Genomic DNA, 18,301 nt, shown 5'->3' with positions numbered 1-18,301 from the left:
TTACAGTGTGTGTGTGTTCAGTCGTTTAGTCGTGTCCGACTCTTCTGACCCCATGGACCAGAGCAGATATCAATATGAGTTTAGGTGCTGATAAATATACTATTATCCACATGAAAATAATAATTTTCATATGGCAGTATCTATGAGTTCACTAATGGGCATTTTGTTCAATGGTAAGAGAAGCAAAAAAAAAAAAAACTATAAATATCTAGGCATCCACAAAAATCTCAATATAAAGCACAAATAATGTAAATCATTATTCAGGAAAAGTACCTTGATAGACTAAAGATGCTAAAATGACTGTTTTTAATAGCTGGCCAACCCCAGTATTAACATATTTTGGAATTGTGGACTGGAAGTACAGTGATCTTGATAATTTAAATAGGAAAAACTGAGTCCTTACGTCAAAAGCCCAGTGGCATTGTCTGAAGGCATATATAGAGCACCTTTATTGTCATGGAGCATGAGTGGTCATGGGCTTGTTGACCTCAAGAATCTCTGTATGGATCAAGTAATGAAATTTTGAAACTGCTCCCATGGGAGCATGGTTCCATTCATCAGATGGTTTTTAAAGCAATTTTTAAAATTGCTTTAAAAAATTTACATGGACAGGATCCCAAATATGAAGTATGATATTGATAAGTAACAATCAAACTTGTGTCTTAAACAAGAGTGTCTTTAAGCTGAAACAGAGGGATTCATATGTGCAATCCAAGACCGAGTTATTTGCACTAAGATATTATCAGAAAATAATTCTAAACCAAAGTGTAGGTGGTATCCGTACGGCCTGCTACAAATCTAAAGAAACAATTCATAATACCATATGCCCTAAGTTACCATCAATGGATTATATTGTTTAAGCAAGTTGCTAATATTTTTCAGCAGATGACTAAATTTAATGGATTACTCACATCTTTTCCTCCTTATTTTAAATTCCAGCCACCTCTAAGTTTAGAAAATGAAACTTCAAAACTATTTTGGGACAAGCAAGTTATTATGGATAGAACTGTTGATTTTAATAAGGTGGATATCATACTTCTGGATAAACAACAGGGGAAAACATACCTTACAGAAGTGGGAGTTGCATCAACAAGTAACCTCAAAAGTACAGTAAGTACAAAAACTGCTAAGTACCAAAACATTAAGTTAAAGTAATAGGGGAGTAAGACCAGGTTATTCTCCTCCCTCTGCTAATTTCAGCAACTGGAGTCATGTCAAAATCTTTGGCTACCAATTTAAAACAATGGAGAAAGAGCCCGAAAAACCCACAACAACCAATGGAGAATCGCTGCTAATTTGTTTCCTGAAATTAAAAATGTTGCAAGTATGTCACCTCACCTCAAACGTTTAGATTTTGTGTCCTAATGTTTAGGTTTGGCCCTTGGTCATACACCATCAGTGTGATAAACAAGAAGGGTAATATTATTATGATGATAAATATTTATATCCATCCATGCATGCCATGCATTCAAAAATTGTTGGTGTTGCAGTTGCAAGGTCCTCAATCCATTGAAAACAGGTAAGCTTTCTTCTTTGTAGGGGTATATTGACATATCCCAGACAAACAGAAACTCATACGAACTTACTCATTGTTGAATATTTCTTTGTATTCATAGCCCTGAAAAGCTGGAATGTCTTCAGCAAATTTGTTTGCTTCCCTGTCTCATCCTATCTAGCCCAAGCAAACACAAATCCTCCATTAAATAAACTTTGTCCAAACTAAATAGCTTAACTGAAGGTGAAAGACACAAGACTGTTAAGGTGAGAATTTCTCTTTGAAATTGGGATGTTAGAAGACCCCTGGGTGATGGGGAACTTCACTGCTGTGGGATGCAGCAAACATGCACAAGAAAATAAAAAAAACACGGTTGGTTCATGCTTAAAAAGACACAATGTTTAGGGAACAACAATTTCCCTCCAGCAAGAGTCATTACAAACCAGTGGTAAAATCTTGTTGGCTAAAGTAAGTCATAACTTGAGTAAGCTTATTTGAATTAGTGGAAATTACGGAGGAGTTGACTCACCAAATCCCCACTGATTCAGTAGGCCTACTGTAGTGCCACTTCTTACACTAAGAAACAGGATTTCAGCTGCTGAATTTCCAAGTTGGTCTTGGAAAGCCCAGTGGCTGAGTTGGCTACTAGTCTCATCATCTTACCCATGATGGGAGTCGTAGTTCAACTCACAGAGGACAGCCTGTTGGGGAAGGCTGTTCAATGAAACTTACTAATTGAACCTTAGACCATTGTTTCTCAACCTGATCTACCTCACAAGGGTCTTCTGAGGCAAAGAGAGAGGAACTGTCTTGAGTTCATTGGGCAAAGGAAGGTGAGATGGGTATCTGGTTCCACAGCCAGAGATTGGCAGTTTGATTCTGCGCTGTACCAGCTACAGGAAGAGCCAGCCTGTTTAGCCTTGGGTAAGCTGTACAATCCCAGGATGTCCCCAGATGAAGACAACAATAAATAACTTCTGAGTATTCTCTACCTATGTAGAAAACTCTGGAAATGGTAGCCATGTCAGAATTGACCTGAAGATATGCAATCATCATCATCTTCATTATCATCATCTTCTTCATCATCTTCATCAGGTAGAAATCCAGTAGTGAATCACAACTAGAATATGCCCATTGAATCAGTGGGGATTTGGTGAGTCATCTCCTCCAGAAATTCAGTCAACTCAATGAACCTTGTATAATAGTAACATGACTAGATTTCAGAAAGTATGACTAAGCAAACCCTGTGGACTTTCCCCTCCCACAACATTTCCCCAATGCATTGAGCTGTATGGACCTACTTCCCTCCTGTCTGTGAAATGGGAATAACTGTAATATGCTTTGCAGAAATTAGATGAATAAAAGTAAAGGTTATTTTAGAAGTGCCATAGAAATAGTCAACGAGAACATGGTTGCATGCTCTTTTGCTGAATAGTAAGAAGTTCTAGGGAGTGATATTGGGTGTGGGGTTTTTGAGGAATGAGAGACCATTAACACTTACAGCATTATAGTATTTGTCTTGCTTGTAGATATATGGAAAGACCATCAGGGGAAAGAGTCAGCACTCATGATGATTGATTATTAGGCATCCTTCAGTCTTAAGAGATTATGGTAACATGCTCTGTATGGAGGATTTGGAACAGCGTCTAGTGTGGCTGAGGAGGCCAATTCAAGAGTGACAATCCCTTCCACACTGAAAATACAATCTGTCCCTGTCCAGGTCCCTGATTTTTCTGCTTTGTCTCTTTGCCTTGGCCTGCTGGACAGGTGTCTCTTCAAATTGGGAGAGGCCATGCTGCACCACTTGCCTCCAGATTGAACACCCAGATGCCAACATTTCCCATCTGTTGAGGTCCATTCCTAAGGCATTCAGATCCTACTTGCAGATATCCTTGTACAGAACTCATAAGAGGCAAGAAATCTATCTCCCACTCCCACTCCCATCAGGCCTTAGAGGCTGATGCTGTGAACTCCAAGAGTACTCTGCCTTCCATCTTTCTGTACAGCTATCTCTTAGTTTTTTTTTTTTAACTGAGGAGAGTTTTCACAATTTCAGCTTCAGGAATCTGGCCATATTGGTTGGGGATAGGTAGGTAAAAAGGGAACCTTTCCAACTCTGTAAACAAAATGTGTGGTGGTATTTCTCTCCCCCAGAACTTTATCTGCCTCTTCCCCTTAGAAGGACTCTTTTAGCCTTTTCTGAACTCTGCTGGGTATTCCATTCAAAATCATGGAAAGATTAACTCACCCACCCCCCTTCCTCAGGCAAACCATCTTCTAATCATTAGCTCCCAGTGATGAAACATCAACCAAAGATCCTTGGCCTAGTGGCCTATTAACTACCCTTCTACCTAACAAAGGCATAACAGGCAGTTGCAACTAGGTATTGATCAGTTTTTAAGTTTCAAATAAAGCAGATGTGGAGTGGGAGGGAGTGTAAGATTGGACTTGGATTTTGCTCAGCTAGGGAGCATCTCCTGCATGTAGTCGCACTTCATACACAAATGCTGTGAGATAGTTCAACTATATGCTTTCCGAGCTAAGTGGCAATCACCATTTTGATGGTGGGAGGACATCACATTTTGTTTTCAACCTCCCTGTCTTCTTCAAGCAATTGTGCCAGAATCAGCCCTACCATTAGGCAGACTGACTACAAATTTCACTTGTGAAACTCATATTCTTATTAGATTTACACCCACTGGTTCATTCTTACTTACTAGAGGTGTGCTGGTTTGTGTTTTTTGGAGAACAACTCACAAAACCTCACTCTTCTGCTTATCATCATAAATGGCTTTCCATCTCCCCACTTGAGCCTCACAGTGAAGTAGGTTAGGCTGACTGTGGATGATTGTCACAAGGTAAACCAGCAGTATAATTAATCGGTGATGACTAGAAACTGGGAGATCTTCATGTTGTTGTTACTATGTGCCATCAGGTTGCTTCCAACATATGATGACTCCATGAAAGAGTAATCTCCAAAATGACCTGTCCTCAACAGCCCTGATCAGCTCTTGCAAACTCAACCCTATGGCTTCCTTTAGGGCATCAATTCATCTCATAATTGGTCTTCCTCTTTTCCTGCCGCCTTTCACCTTTGCCAGCATCTCAGTTTTGCCATTTTTGCCTCCAGAGAAAGTTCAAGGACCCATTTGTTTGTCTTTCTCATGGTCCAGGGTATTCACAAGGCTCTCCTCCAGCACCATGTTTCAGATGAAACAATATTTTTGTGTCAGATTGCTTCACTATTCAGCTTTCACATCTGCATGTAGAAATCGGGCATACAATAACATGGGTGATGTTGGTTTTGGTCTCTAGTGACACATCCTTACACTTGATGATCTTTTCTAGTTCCTTCATCGCTGCCCTTCCTAGTCTCAGTCTTCTTACAATTTCTTGGCTTCAGTCTCCTTTTGGATTGATACAAAGCTCATTAAAATCTTCAATGTCTTAATTGTCAAAATTAAAGTTGCGTAGTTCTTCAGAAGTAATGCTCTCTATCCTCTTAATGTTCAACTGCAATTCTGTTCTGACACTTCACCAAAGGTAATTTCAAGTCATCACTGCTTTCTGCGGGTACAATGATGTCATCTTAAATTGTTTCTTCCATCAATTTTCACCCCTCCTTCTTATTAATCTTGTCCAGCTTTCTGTATATGTTTTGCATATGTGTTGCACAGCTAGGGAGATAAAAAGCATCCATCATCCTTTACTTTTGCTTATCACCTGTCCTTAGCAATTTTAAGCGTTTCTTCCACCATCCTTCTAAGTTTTATTTCCTTTTTACTATATAAATTGTCTTTTTGCATTCTTCCCTAAGAATATATCTGGTTTGAGTCCACGGTTCTTGTGGTTAAAGGTCAATTGAGTTTAGTAATAGTTTTTTAGGAAGACTTCAAATTCCTCAGAAATATTGTTTAAGTTATAGTCTGGCAGTTGGAAGCATATAGTTTCAATAAATTCTACAAGTATTTCTGCTTTTGTTTCTGACCTAAAGCCTAAATTTCCAACAACATTTGACTTTGCTTTTCTGCTTTTGTATTCTTGTCACCTATGATGATAAGAATGTGTTGCTTCAGTGTGCAATCAATTTCTTCTTGAATGTTTACATCTTCAGTATCTGTAGTTGGAGTATAGACTTCAATTATGGTTATGCTGATAGGTGTTCCTAGAAGTCTGAAGGATAGTTTTTGGTAAGACCTTGCATTATAGCCCTTTAGTTGCCTGTGCTACATCTTGCCTCAGTATTAGAACCACTCAATTTCTTCTGGATTTGTCATTTCCAGTGTAGAATACTTTGTAGTTCTCTGCTGAAAATGTCCAATACCAGCCCACTTTAGTTCACCAACACCAAGCACATTTCCTGTTTTATGATTTCTGTTTTGTCTTGATTCATATTTCTAACTTTCCATGTTACAATTGTTTGTGTTCTGTAGCATCAGAATTTCCTTTCACTTCTGTGCCTGCCAGCCACTAGATATCCTTTTGGCTTTTTAGCAACAGCACTTTTTGTATTTGTTATTTGCTTTTCCCCAGAAGCCGATTGAGTGCTTTCTTACCTGGGAGTCTCATCTTCCAGCACTATCTCTTGTTGCACTTTGCACTTTGCATCATAGGATTTTCAAGGTAAGAAAGGTTCAGCAATGTTTTCCATTGCCTCCTTCTGTGCTGTACTAACAAAATTTAGCTTCAATATCAGTGCCATTTTTTGTCAAAGATCCTCCACAAGCATCACCTTCAGCTACCACTGCTGCCCAGTAGCTGCCCTCCAGAAGTGTCTCCATGCTATCACCTTTGTAACTATCTATTCTCTTCTGCTGATGCAGCCCTTGCTCTTGAAGAGGTGGATACAACTTAGTCTGGTGTCTCAGCTGTTGCCTTGGGTTGACCCTACCAGGAATCCGGGCTTGGAATAGGAGTCTAACCTCTTGGAGGCATTGCCCTTGGCCTTTTTTTAACACACTCAACTTCTCTCCCCATGTTAACATATGTATCTAAGAAAGAGAAATGTAAACATACTCTACTTAAAAACCTTTCAAATTACTGGAAATATGTGGCCTTGTACAGAGAGATTAGGCTCAAAAGAAGTGTTCAGCTCATGACAAATTAATAATCAGTTATCCATTGTTTTACTTGTGTTGATAAAAAAACACTACAGTCTAATGATATGTTTGGCAGTATCCTAATTGTTTTAAATCTGCTGTTCAGAAGGCAATTAACTAAGTACAGGCTGTGTTTCCAGAGTCCAACATCTACTGCGTATGGCTAAACTCCTTTTCAGACAATTCAAACAAGTTCAAAAATACATTAAGCCAACCTTGCATTTTCAAATACTGTCACTAGAAATAGGTATAGCTATAGAATGTAGTTAATAAGAGCCTGTCTTTATTTTCTTTTGGAAAAAAAAATAAAAGAAATGCAAACACAGACGAATAATAACAGACAGAATGGGAGGAAAGAGTTCATAAGGTGTGTTCAACTTGTTTACAGCAGAGTTTGATATCTAGCCAAGTACTGTATTCCAGAAGGATCGAAAATGAAAGTGCATAAAGAGTTCTGGGAAACAGAAACTTAAGTCTACAGTATTTGAAAAGGTTTGCTTGAGAAAGGAGGCTCAGCCCTTTTTCTGGTGAAATGAGTAATTGCCATTATGACTTGTTTGTGTGAGTTAATTGTGTACTTACTGAGGGTTGAACTAGAGGTCCCAAAATCCACAAGCTGCATTTTATTCTCTCCTGTTGTTGTGATCCAGGATCACAGGAATGGAGCCCCAGAACTTTCTGAAGGGTAGGGATTGCAGGACCTGGTCAAAGTGCGGCCCGAGGGCCACATACGGTCCACGAGCCGCTCCTGTCCGGCCCGCCGGTCATCGTTCCAATCCGGTGTTCAAGCACTTGTTCAAGCCCAAGACAGACTGGATTTCTCTCACTGAACAAGTTGAACATCAAAACCATTTCTATTTTCAGAGTCTCAATATGGGGAAGGAGTTTGGTATGAGGACTATCATGATGAATACCCTTTAAATACACTTCAAAATTTACCACTATGCCACTTTTTCCAGACCTGTTGATGTAAAAAGAGAAGGCGATAGGATTATTTTCATCTTAGAACTGCAAAGCTGGAGGGGACCCATTGGATCATTGATTCCAGTGCCTGTCGAGCTATCCAGCAGTTCATAAGGTACCAGTGTTTACACGGACTGGAGAAAGGAGCTGGTTAGAAAAGTTCCTTCCCAGGGCCAGCCCAATACGTTTTGCTGCCTGAGGCACCAATATAATGACTCCCCACCCCCACCGACCATTCCAGATTCAGAAGCTGACCGGGCCCAGCAGATGAATCTATACTTCAGTAAGGCTGAGAGGGCAGCTAGCTAGCTGATGAGACAGAGACCTATGTACGGCGCACAGAGTTTTGTCTTCCAGCCCTTTGCCACTGGTCTGCATCTCTGCCAACCACGGCTTCCTTAGGTGGCCACGTAAGTCTGTCAAAAAGTGAGGGCAGATTTGGTCCTTCCACGGCCTTCCCTTTGTTTTGTTCCTCAAACCCTGCAATCCTATACCTGGAAGTAGTATGCTGAATTCAGTGGCCCTTCTGAGTAGATATGCTGAGAACTGTGGTAAAGTAAAGTTAAGTAAAGTTGGTTCGGCCCCTGAACACAGTTCAGATTTTTCATGTGGCCCCCCTATAGAAATTAATTGCCCACCCCTGCTCTAGGTTATGACCCTATGAATAGGCTAAGCTATGCACTTTAATCACGTGATGGACCCAGGCTTACCCACTGAGCCTGATTGTAAGCACAGCACACTGTTTTCTGAGTCCAGCTCACTTCTTAGGCTGGAGTGTGGCTTGGAAAATCCTGTTTCAAGCTACAACATATAGTCAAGGCAGAATGATTTTTACCTACATTCTTCCCTACTATAATTCTGTTTTCAGAAAATTGTCATGACCAGGAAAGTTAGCCCCATGGTGATTTTCAGAAATTAAAGACTTCCTCTGCATCCCATTACCTAATGGCTTCCCCCTGACGAAAGCAATTCCCTAGGAACCTTTAAGCTTGGGGGAGTTTGGAAATAACACAAGGACAGGATCATTTGGGGCAGAGGAGGGCTGGGAAGATAGAATTAGGGTCGTATAGATAATTTACAATAACTATGCTTTTTATTTTCATGTTCTATCTTTTCTATCAACCTCACATGCTGCCTGGAGAAGGTGTGACTGGGATGGATCTTTTTGGGCTGGGGTAACTGTCAATCTATGATGTGGTGGCGCTGTGGGTTAAACCGCAGAAGCCTCTGTGCTGCAAGGTCAGAAGATCAGTTGTAAGATTGAATCCAAGCGACAGAGTGAAGTCCCGTCACTTGTCCCAGCTCCTGCCAACCTAGCAGTTTGAAAGCATGTAAAAATGCGAGTAGATAAATAGGTACCACCTCGGTGGGAAGGTAACAGCGTTCTGTATCTAGTCGTGCTGGCCACGTGACCATGGAAACTGTCTTCGGACAAACGCTGGCTCTACGGCTTGGAGACGTGGATGAGCACCGCCCCCTAGAGTTGGACACGACTGGACTAAATGTCAAGGGGAACCTTTACCTTTACCCAACTGTCAATCTATCCAGCACTAACCAATAGTTCCTTCCCTTCTTCTGATTTCAGAGAGAGCCCTACCTCTCTGCTCAGAGCATTTTTCCTTCTCTAGAGTCTGTTGAAATTTGTTTGTTGAAAGCAGTCATGTTTGTCAGTAGGCTCTGTTCAAAGCTGTAAGTAGAGAAAATGTTTCTAATTCTTTCCCCTTAATAATATCTAAAGAGTGAGTTCTTGAGACTGTAAGTGCCAGTTAATGAGAAAAGGAGAGGACTACTCTGGGGAACACGAAGCTGTTCTGCTATCCCTATCCTTTTCTGCACAACTAGAGGAATTCAGCCAAAAATTCAAAACTCTGCAGTGCTTTCTCCCAATAAGTTGAAGGCAGCATCTATGGTTTGTTGCCTCCTTACGTTATCCTCAAAAATTATGTGTAGTAGGTTAGGTTGAGAGAGATTTGACAGATCCATGATCACCCACTACGTTTTATGGCAGTGTGGAAATTCGAACCTGGTTCTCCCAAGTCTAATATTCTAACCACCACACCCAATGGTACTAATAATCCCCTCCTCAGTGCATTATAAATATATTTTTTGGGTCCTGGCTACAATCTGTACCCCTTTGATTTGTTTGGACACAGAACCATGTCTGGATAGATTGCTGAGAACCAGCAACAAAAGAAAGCATTGGTTTAACTAGAATGGGTGGCTTTCACATGAAAAGCGTTGACTGAACACATCGGTTCCTCTCCAGCTGATGCCACTATCTTATTTTTAGGGCATGTTGGAAAACAGAAGTTTAAACCTGTGAAAATCCTATGAAAAGGTGCTACGGCAAACAATCACACATTTTAATGTATGTATAAAGGGAGTTTTAATCTCACAGATCAAGCAAAGGATCTGGCAACTTTTCTAAGGATTACAGTCAGGAGACATGCAGGCAACATCTTAAACATCTGGAATTCCCCACTTGAAAACAAGTACAGTAACAAAGTCCAAGACACTGGTAGTCTGTTAGATACTGATGAATTCAAAAGTGAATGGGCCAGCTTTCTTTATCCATTCCTCAAATGATAACAGAACACAGGAAAAAAATGCACCTCATCTGCAGCATCTTTTTGTTTTGGAACTACAAAGTTGGATACTATAGATGTATATGAAGGTCAAGAGTTTTCACTGCCCAGTTTTAGCAGACAAATGTGAAACTGCATGCATGACAGAAGGCTATGTTTATCTGGGAAGGTATTTTTAAACACCCAGCTTCCTTCTTTAGAATTTCTGAGGCCCCTGTGGCTGGCCATTGTTTATATCCTTTTGTAAATAAAAAAGGTTGAGAAAATCTATAAAACATCTCAGATTTCAAAGCCAAACCTGTTAACCCCTTACCAGCTGGGACTTGCCAGCAGCTCTCTACAGCCTAAGTGGCTGTCGGAGACACAAAAACAAAGCAGTTTCTAGGCTAGTTGGCAGCTCAGATGTTATTTATACCCCGTAAACCTCTGGACTAGGTTCAATAGTAGGACTCTCTGCTGAGTAGACATCATCATCATCATTATCACAGAACTGCAGAGCTGGAAGGAATCATCAAATTCGGACTCTGTTAAGGAGGCACAGTAGGGTATTGAACTCCCAACCTCTAAACCTAAAGATACCCAGCAGTTATAATGTTGTTACCATTACTATATCAGTTTCTATGTCCAGTTTATCATATCTAGCAGGATCTCCATGTTGTATCTGCAAGAAAGAAGCAGTTAATAGGATAGCCTTTCACTTCGGTATCCTCTCTCTGAGCATGTGCAGTAGGGAAGCATTTCACCACCCTAGCAGGTCCTGAATTGTACAACCAACCTCACAAGCAAAGCAAGACTGGATGTGCAAAGGGAGCCCTGCTGGAATTGAGAGGGCATGTGTGCAGTTGTTCCTGCATGATCATGTAACACAACAGGACATTGCCAATTCTATTTGTATTTGGAAATTGCAGACAATGTGCTCAAAAGGCAACCTCACACACTCTGGATATTGTTTATATTTTTTTTAAAAAAATTATCAGATTTCTTGAATTGCAGCTGGCTGTTAGTTTTGGTTGTGTTTGACTTGGGCTGCATGCAGTTTCCAGTTGACCTTTTGCACACCCCTGTAGGGCCACAGCATGTCAGGGGAGCCATAAAACCATTGGGGCTGGAAGAGCTATTAAGCCTGCAGTTAACTGAGAAGGATTGAGAAACAGCACAGTATACCTAAGACTGTATTCTCACATCCATCCATATAACCAGACTGTGCAATGCTTAGCCACTGAATAACTCTCCCATTCACTTCTCCTTCCAGTTGTATTACTTGAATCAATTCCTGCTCCACCCTTTTCCTTGAAAGTCGAGTCGCTTCACCCTGTTTCCCACCATGCCAGCCCACCAGCAAGTTTTCCCATTCTTTGCATGCATGCACATCCAAACACTCTAGTTCCATCCTCAATCTGCATTGTGACTTAATTCAGGCAGGACTGAAGATGCAAAACAGATAAAAGCAAGAACTAGGTAGGGAATTTTTTTTTAGAACATTGGCCTTAGTGGGAGAGTTGTCCTCACCAGCAGAATGTAGTAAAAATTTTCCACTTAGCACCAGGACTAACCCGATGAATAGGAAGTGTTGGAACAGAAGAGTAGTTTAATGACGCTTTCCATGAAGAGTCAAGAAAGCCTACAGGGGGCACTAGTGAGAAGCCAGAGAACAAAAGCCATATCCTTTCTGTCCATCCTCTAGCATATAGCCTGCTACTCTTCGGTGTCATTTTAGTTTATTTCCTTCCCATCTGTCTTCTTCCAGTTCTCCTGCTAGATGTAGAAAGCTGTTATAATCAATTATGCACTGTCAGGCTGATCCTGACTTAAAGTGACCCTTTCATGAGTTTTCTATTTTCCCAGAAGTGGGAAAATATCTCCTTTTTTCCAGGTGCTCTAAGATTGTGCAGCAGACTGTGTAGCCCAAAGCTACATAGGCTGGCTTTTCTCCTGGGAACTGCAGTCAGGAATTGAACTCCGGATCCCCAACTCAACAGCCTATCGTACCAGCAAAAAGCATCACGCCTCTCCAAATAACTAGCTTGGTATAAGTGAAATTCTTATAATAAAGTCTATTTCCTTTGTGTGTTTGAATCATACCTCTTGTAGTTACAGAAAACAGCTTGCTCAGGTGGCAGATGTTTGGGAGGTGGCAAGCACAGCAGCCCCTGGACATTCCTGCTGAGTCCCTAAGCCTCTTTCCTCTGTTGGAGGGCCAAGCTGTGTGTGGCTGTCTTCATCCTTAAGTGGGACTCCTGCCCAAACTATATTACTAGCCTGGTTTCCTTCTGTAGATGGACTTGTTATTTGTCTCTGGCAGCTAAACGTTGTGGGCCAGCCTTGTTTACCACAGCTGAGAATCATTTCTTCCAGACAGCGGGGATTTGAAAAAAGAAGATTGTTTATATATTAAAATCCAAACTGTCAGCACTTTAGAGAGTTTACTCAGCAGTTTTGTGCAACAGCACAAAGTCTAGGTCACCAGAGAACACTTCCAGTGCTGAATATTTACAAACGATTCTGCTCCCCAGTGCTCCTTTCCAATTAATCACTCTCCTTATTTTGGCACTGTCATTTCTGTTTGGGGATTGCTGCTTTTTACAACTGGGGATTTCTGGGAGTTGTAGTCCAAAATGGTAACCTTACTAAGGACTTATCCAGGTTTGTGAATGATAAGGGAATGGCTACATTAACTATTCCAAAGCAACCCCAGTCCGGGTTGCTTTGGAATAGTTTGAAACAGTGGGGCTTGATTAGATTGCTCCTTCCGTTCACATGGAAATCGCTCCTGTAACCTCTGTAGTTGTGATCTAGTCCAGTGGATCTCAAATTGGGATGGATGTTCTTGGACTGAAGTTCCCAGAAGCCTTCACCACTTGTCGTGCTGGCCAGGATTTCTGGGAGCTGCAGTCCAAGAACATCTGGAGACCCAAGTTTGAGAATCACTGATCTAGTCAACCACATGTTGGCATTAGATTGCTTCATTTTGGTCTCTTTGGTTGCAATGTGCCTCTCCCGTTCTCTCCCTCCATGTACTGCCTTCTCTTTTGAAATAGCTCTCATCTGGTTTGGAAGCAGCCTGCTTACATTTGTTTGTGGGTGGGCATTAATGCTGGGGTTACTTTGTGCACAAAACAGGGTTATGAAGTACCATGTTTCAGCCCTGTGTTCCTCCTTTTTTAAAATTCCTTTTTGTTAAGTGGCATAGAGCTGCACTTGTTTCCGTTGCTCAAGAACCGTAATCTTTGACCCTCTTCATTTCCAAAATATGTTTCCATCTTTAAAAAATTAAACATGAATAGATGTATAAATATATATGTAATGAACATATATGTAATGAATATGTGTATTCTTGGAAGGATTTTGGGGGTGGATAAAAGAGAAGGTGATGAGCATAAGTATGTAAGGTATGATGGTCTCTAGGGTGAAGGGTGCACTTCTATTTTGTGTTTATGTATTTAGTAAGTTTTATGTGTTCATAGTATTTGTATTTTATAAATAAAAAATTTAAACATTACTGCTGACTTTACTATGGCGCTATTTAGTCTTAATTGACAGTTGTTAAGCAACAGCAACTTTGCAAAACTTGCAGTCAATAAGTGTAAGCTAAGACATCATCCGCAACCCTATCCCTTATAGCGCTAAAGTGATACAGCATAATGGTGGTCTTAAAATGCACAATGGTGGTCTTAAAAATATTAAAACAAAAATGCCTTTTTCCCAACTTCAAAATAGCCTGGAGGGTGTTATACACAGTCAGAGACAAGCCCCACCCATGTCTGCAGATCACCACAGACATAAGTAGGAAAAACACACTCCCAACTCCACAGTGAAGCCATCTAGAAGATTTCACAGCAAGAAAGCTGTGTTTCTTTGGACTGATCCTATTCATTCCAAGTAAACAGAAGATCCCAACTTTAGACTAATCTGTGATGGACAGGACTCCATTAAGGATGGGTTGGAATGCTGTAATAAGAACGCCATGTAGTCAATGTTTTTTTAGAGTGATCCCAACCATTCCAGAGCAAGATAAACTCCTGTGTAGCCAGACTCCAACTCTTCCACCATTTTCGCCCTATTTTGCTTTAAACTAGATGTGGAAGGGACTGTTCAGGGCCTATTCCCACCATCACCACTTTGGTCACCCTCCTACATGTGGAGGACAGAGAGGGGAAACTGGGTACAGCAGTCCTCTTTAGCTATGCTGAGTTTATCCAAATTGTAATGCCTGAATGAGGCTCAGGTGCAGTTTGAAGCTGGATTTCAAATGGGAATAAGGGGGACTCTTGGAAATGAAGAAAAATGGCTCATGGAAAGAATTTTAGGATTTTCTGTTCTTTTTGGCCTGTCCTTAGTTTGTGGTTTTCTTACCATTTTCCTCTCACTGTTTTGAACGTGTATTGTTGTTTCATCTGGTGCTGTTGTGTCTAATACTGTCACAGCCTGTGGCTAAACAAAACATAACAATATTGTTGTTGCTTTAACAATATATAAGAACAACACAAACAGAAAAATGTTTTTCTGAGAGGAAAAAATTGCGGTGACCTCAAGGATTAAGGTTGCTGCTCATTTTCATGGTTTGTTCCTCATTGTCCTCAAGAACAGCACATTTTTGTATTGTCTAAATTTCCACATTCTGGGAATTATCATTACGTTAATTGATTATAATAACTATGTGTTGTGCAGTTGATTCTGACTTATGGCAACTTTTCCAGGATATGTGGTCTTTTCTCCTGAAAGGCACAGTGGGGAATCAAACTCCTCACACTCACACACATACACACACAGTGTTTGTATATTTGAGAGGCAAGCAATTCCATTAAAGGAAACAGCGCAGGTTGAAAGAGTTAAAAACCACATCTCAACACTGCTTCTCTGATCAAAACTGGAAATGCACACATACCCACACATAATGGCAGCAAAGGAAAAAGAGCATCAGAACACCGGCCCCCAGATGTTCACTGTTAGTTCTTTTTTTTGAAGCATAGTGGCTGTTTCTAAAAGATACTCTCTCTCCCCACCTATATTGCTTTGCTTGAGTCTTGTTTTTTTTTTTTTTTAAAGTATTTTGAGATCAAGAAATATTTTGAGACTGAGGTTGTTTCTATATTGCCTAAAGACACATCAGAACTGAAGACTCTGCATTAAGCAGTCTCTAGTCAACACAGGGCAGTTTTTAAAACATGGATTTAAAAACATTTTTTCAGAACGCCACCTGCTGGCACAACTATTACAATGTTGGTTGTTGTGGGTTTTTCAGGCTATTTGGCGGTGTTCTGAAGGTTGTTCTTCCTGACGTTTCGCCAGTCTCTGTGGCCAGCATCCTCAATGTTTTTCCCCTATGTATCCAGAGTTCAAAAATACCAACTCTGGCTTGTTTTTGGGGCAAAACTGCTATATTTGGAACACTGAACATTTTTTTACCATTCAGAACTCCTCCAAACAGAACTACATCATCCAGAAAGGTCAGGGTCCTGCACAGGAGTTCATCAGCTGCAGCATAACAATGCAAATCTTTGTTATATATTGAACTACAAAAGCATCTCTGTGTTGGTACAATTTTAAAACAGTTCCAAAATAGATGGGCATTCCATTCTGTTTGAAATCACAAGGTTATGGAAATCCTTTAATGTTCTGTGCAAATAGCAGAGTACACATGTGCAGATGACCCAGAATTCTAATCCAGGCGTACGGGTGAGTGTAGGAGGCCAGGAGTGCACGTGTACGGGTGTGCGCGTTCGGCCCTCAAAAATCTGAAACATATATGTTGTGGCCCTCACTCTGAAAAGTTTGGAGACCCCCGATCTATCCACTGCACCAAGTTGGCTACTTACTGAGAAGCATGTCTTGTTGACTTAGGTAAAGAATATTTGCAGAAGGCTATCAGAGCCTCATAGTTTTACCACAGTACAATCTAATAAAAGGAGACCCAATACATCTTGTTTCTATTGGGACTGTGCCTTAACCAAGTGAGCAGATAAGAGTACCACCAGCTTGCCTTACCTATTCTAGCAGAAATTACGTACACACACCACTCTTATGAGTAGGTTTCTGGAATACAAATCCTGAACTCAGCATGGTCAGTGTTGAAAAACCAGTTAAAATGTCAGCTATTTTTAAAAGCAACACAATACTGTAGGTGTTATCTAAAAAGCCAAGGAGGAAAGGCTTGTGGTTTCATTTCACAACCAAACTTTGCATCATTTCCTGTTGCTGCCTGCCATCACTGGAGAAGACAAATGATTATACTACAGCTAACTGTGTTGTGGAGGAAGGAAAATGTAATTTTTTTTTTTAAAAACCTTCATTTTGCAGAAGTTGTAAAGCTTTTTAGTCTGAAAATCTGTGTCTGTGTTGTCATGAGAAGTCTTATCTGTTTGCCTATAGCCGGTGTGGGAAACTAAAATGGGTAAGTGAAGGATTTAACCATCAGAACAGATGGACGTTAGGCATTAATGAGGAGCTCAGTTTTCTACTTTCATGTGATATCTCTCCTAGTCTTCTGCAAAGCTGCTCTTCTGAGTCTCAGTCTTCTGATTTTTTGGCTTCACGTGTCATTTTTACTGATGTTTCAACCAAGGTATAGAAAATCAATAATTTTAATTTTTCACTGTCAACATTAAAGTCATCTAATTCTTCTGTATGCACTGTTTTTTCTTCTTAATGTTCATTTCCAACCATGCTTTTGCACTGTCCTCTTTAACCCTTTTTTGCTAATAAATATGGGGTCTTTGGCATATCTTAAGCTGGACCATAAAGAAGGCTGACTGCCGAAGAATTGATGCTTTTGAATTGTGGTGCTGGAGGAGACTCTTGAGAGTCCCCTGGACTGCAAGGAGAACAAACCTATCCATTTTGAAGGAAATGAACCCTGAGTGCTCACTGGAAGGACAGATCCTGAAACTGAGAATCCAATACTTTGGCCATCTCATGTGAAGACAAGACTCCCTGGAAAAGACCTTGATGTTGGGAAAGTGGGAAGGCAAGAGGAGAAGGGGATGACAGAAGACGAGATGGTTGGACAGTGTCATTGAAACTACCAACATGACTTTGACCCAACTCTGGGAGGCAATGGAAGACAGGAAGGCCTGGCGTACTCTGGTCCATGGGGTCATGAAGAGTTGGACACAAATTAATGACTAAACAACAACAACGTTACTTATGTTTCTTCCACCAGTTTTCATCATATACTCCAGCTTTCCTTGTATGTTTTTCATAAAAATTGAATAGAAAAGAGAGATGAAATACAGTCTTTAATTTCTCCTCAATCTGAATCTAATTTGACTTTTTCCACAGTATGTTCAGCATACACATGTAACAGATAGGGAGATAAATTACACCAAGATAATGAGGAGAAATACATGTTTGCTAATTGGAAACTATTCTGTTCTTCAATATTTTGTCCCAACAGTCACCTCTTACTCAGACTTTAAGACAATCATCTGTTGTGGCACGCACTTTTATTTTGGAAGGATCCATAACATTTAATGATCTTCACAGTCAAAGGCTTTATTGTAATCTATACAGCATGGATGGATTTCACCCCCACAAATAATTTCATACACTACTGTACTTACTATATGATCTCCACTGCCTCTTTCTTTTCCAAATCTGGCTTGAACATCAAGCACCATACATCTATCTCTCCATATATGGCAAGAAAGAATATAAAGAAACGAGATGATTTTCCATAGTTCCATGGTTCTTGTACTAGACGAGGGTACAGTTCATCTTTCTGTTCAGTCTCTAGGCAAATATATAATACAGGACGCTGACACCCATTTCTAGGGTGCAGTTACAATTTTGATTGATGAAAAATGGATTCAGATTTTAAAAAACTGATTAATTTGAAAAGTATGACTGGAGAGAATCTTTATGAATAGCATGGAGTACCAGAAAGACAAATAAGTGGATGCTAGATATCAAGCCTGAACTCTCCCTAGAATCAAAATGGTTTAATTGAGACTGTAGTGGTTTGGACACATAATGAGAAGACAAAATTCACAGGAAAAAAAGCAAGATGAGATGCAGCCTTTAATTTGCAAAAGCTGAGTCAGGCTGTTAATGATAGGACTTTTTGGAGGTGGCTAATGCACCTTTTACGTCTCATCTTCTGTTAACTATTTTTAGTTTCAAAGCTTTTCTTTGATTTTGGTTATGGGAACACTTTGTTTGCA

This window comes from Pogona vitticeps, chromosome 3, assembly GCF_051106095.1.
Source record: "Pogona vitticeps strain Pit_001003342236 chromosome 3, PviZW2.1, whole genome shotgun sequence".
Classification (NCBI taxonomy): Eukaryota; Metazoa; Chordata; class Lepidosauria; order Squamata; family Agamidae; genus Pogona; species Pogona vitticeps.
The sequence above is the reverse complement of the archived record's forward strand: the minus strand, read 5'-3'. Positions refer to the sequence as shown.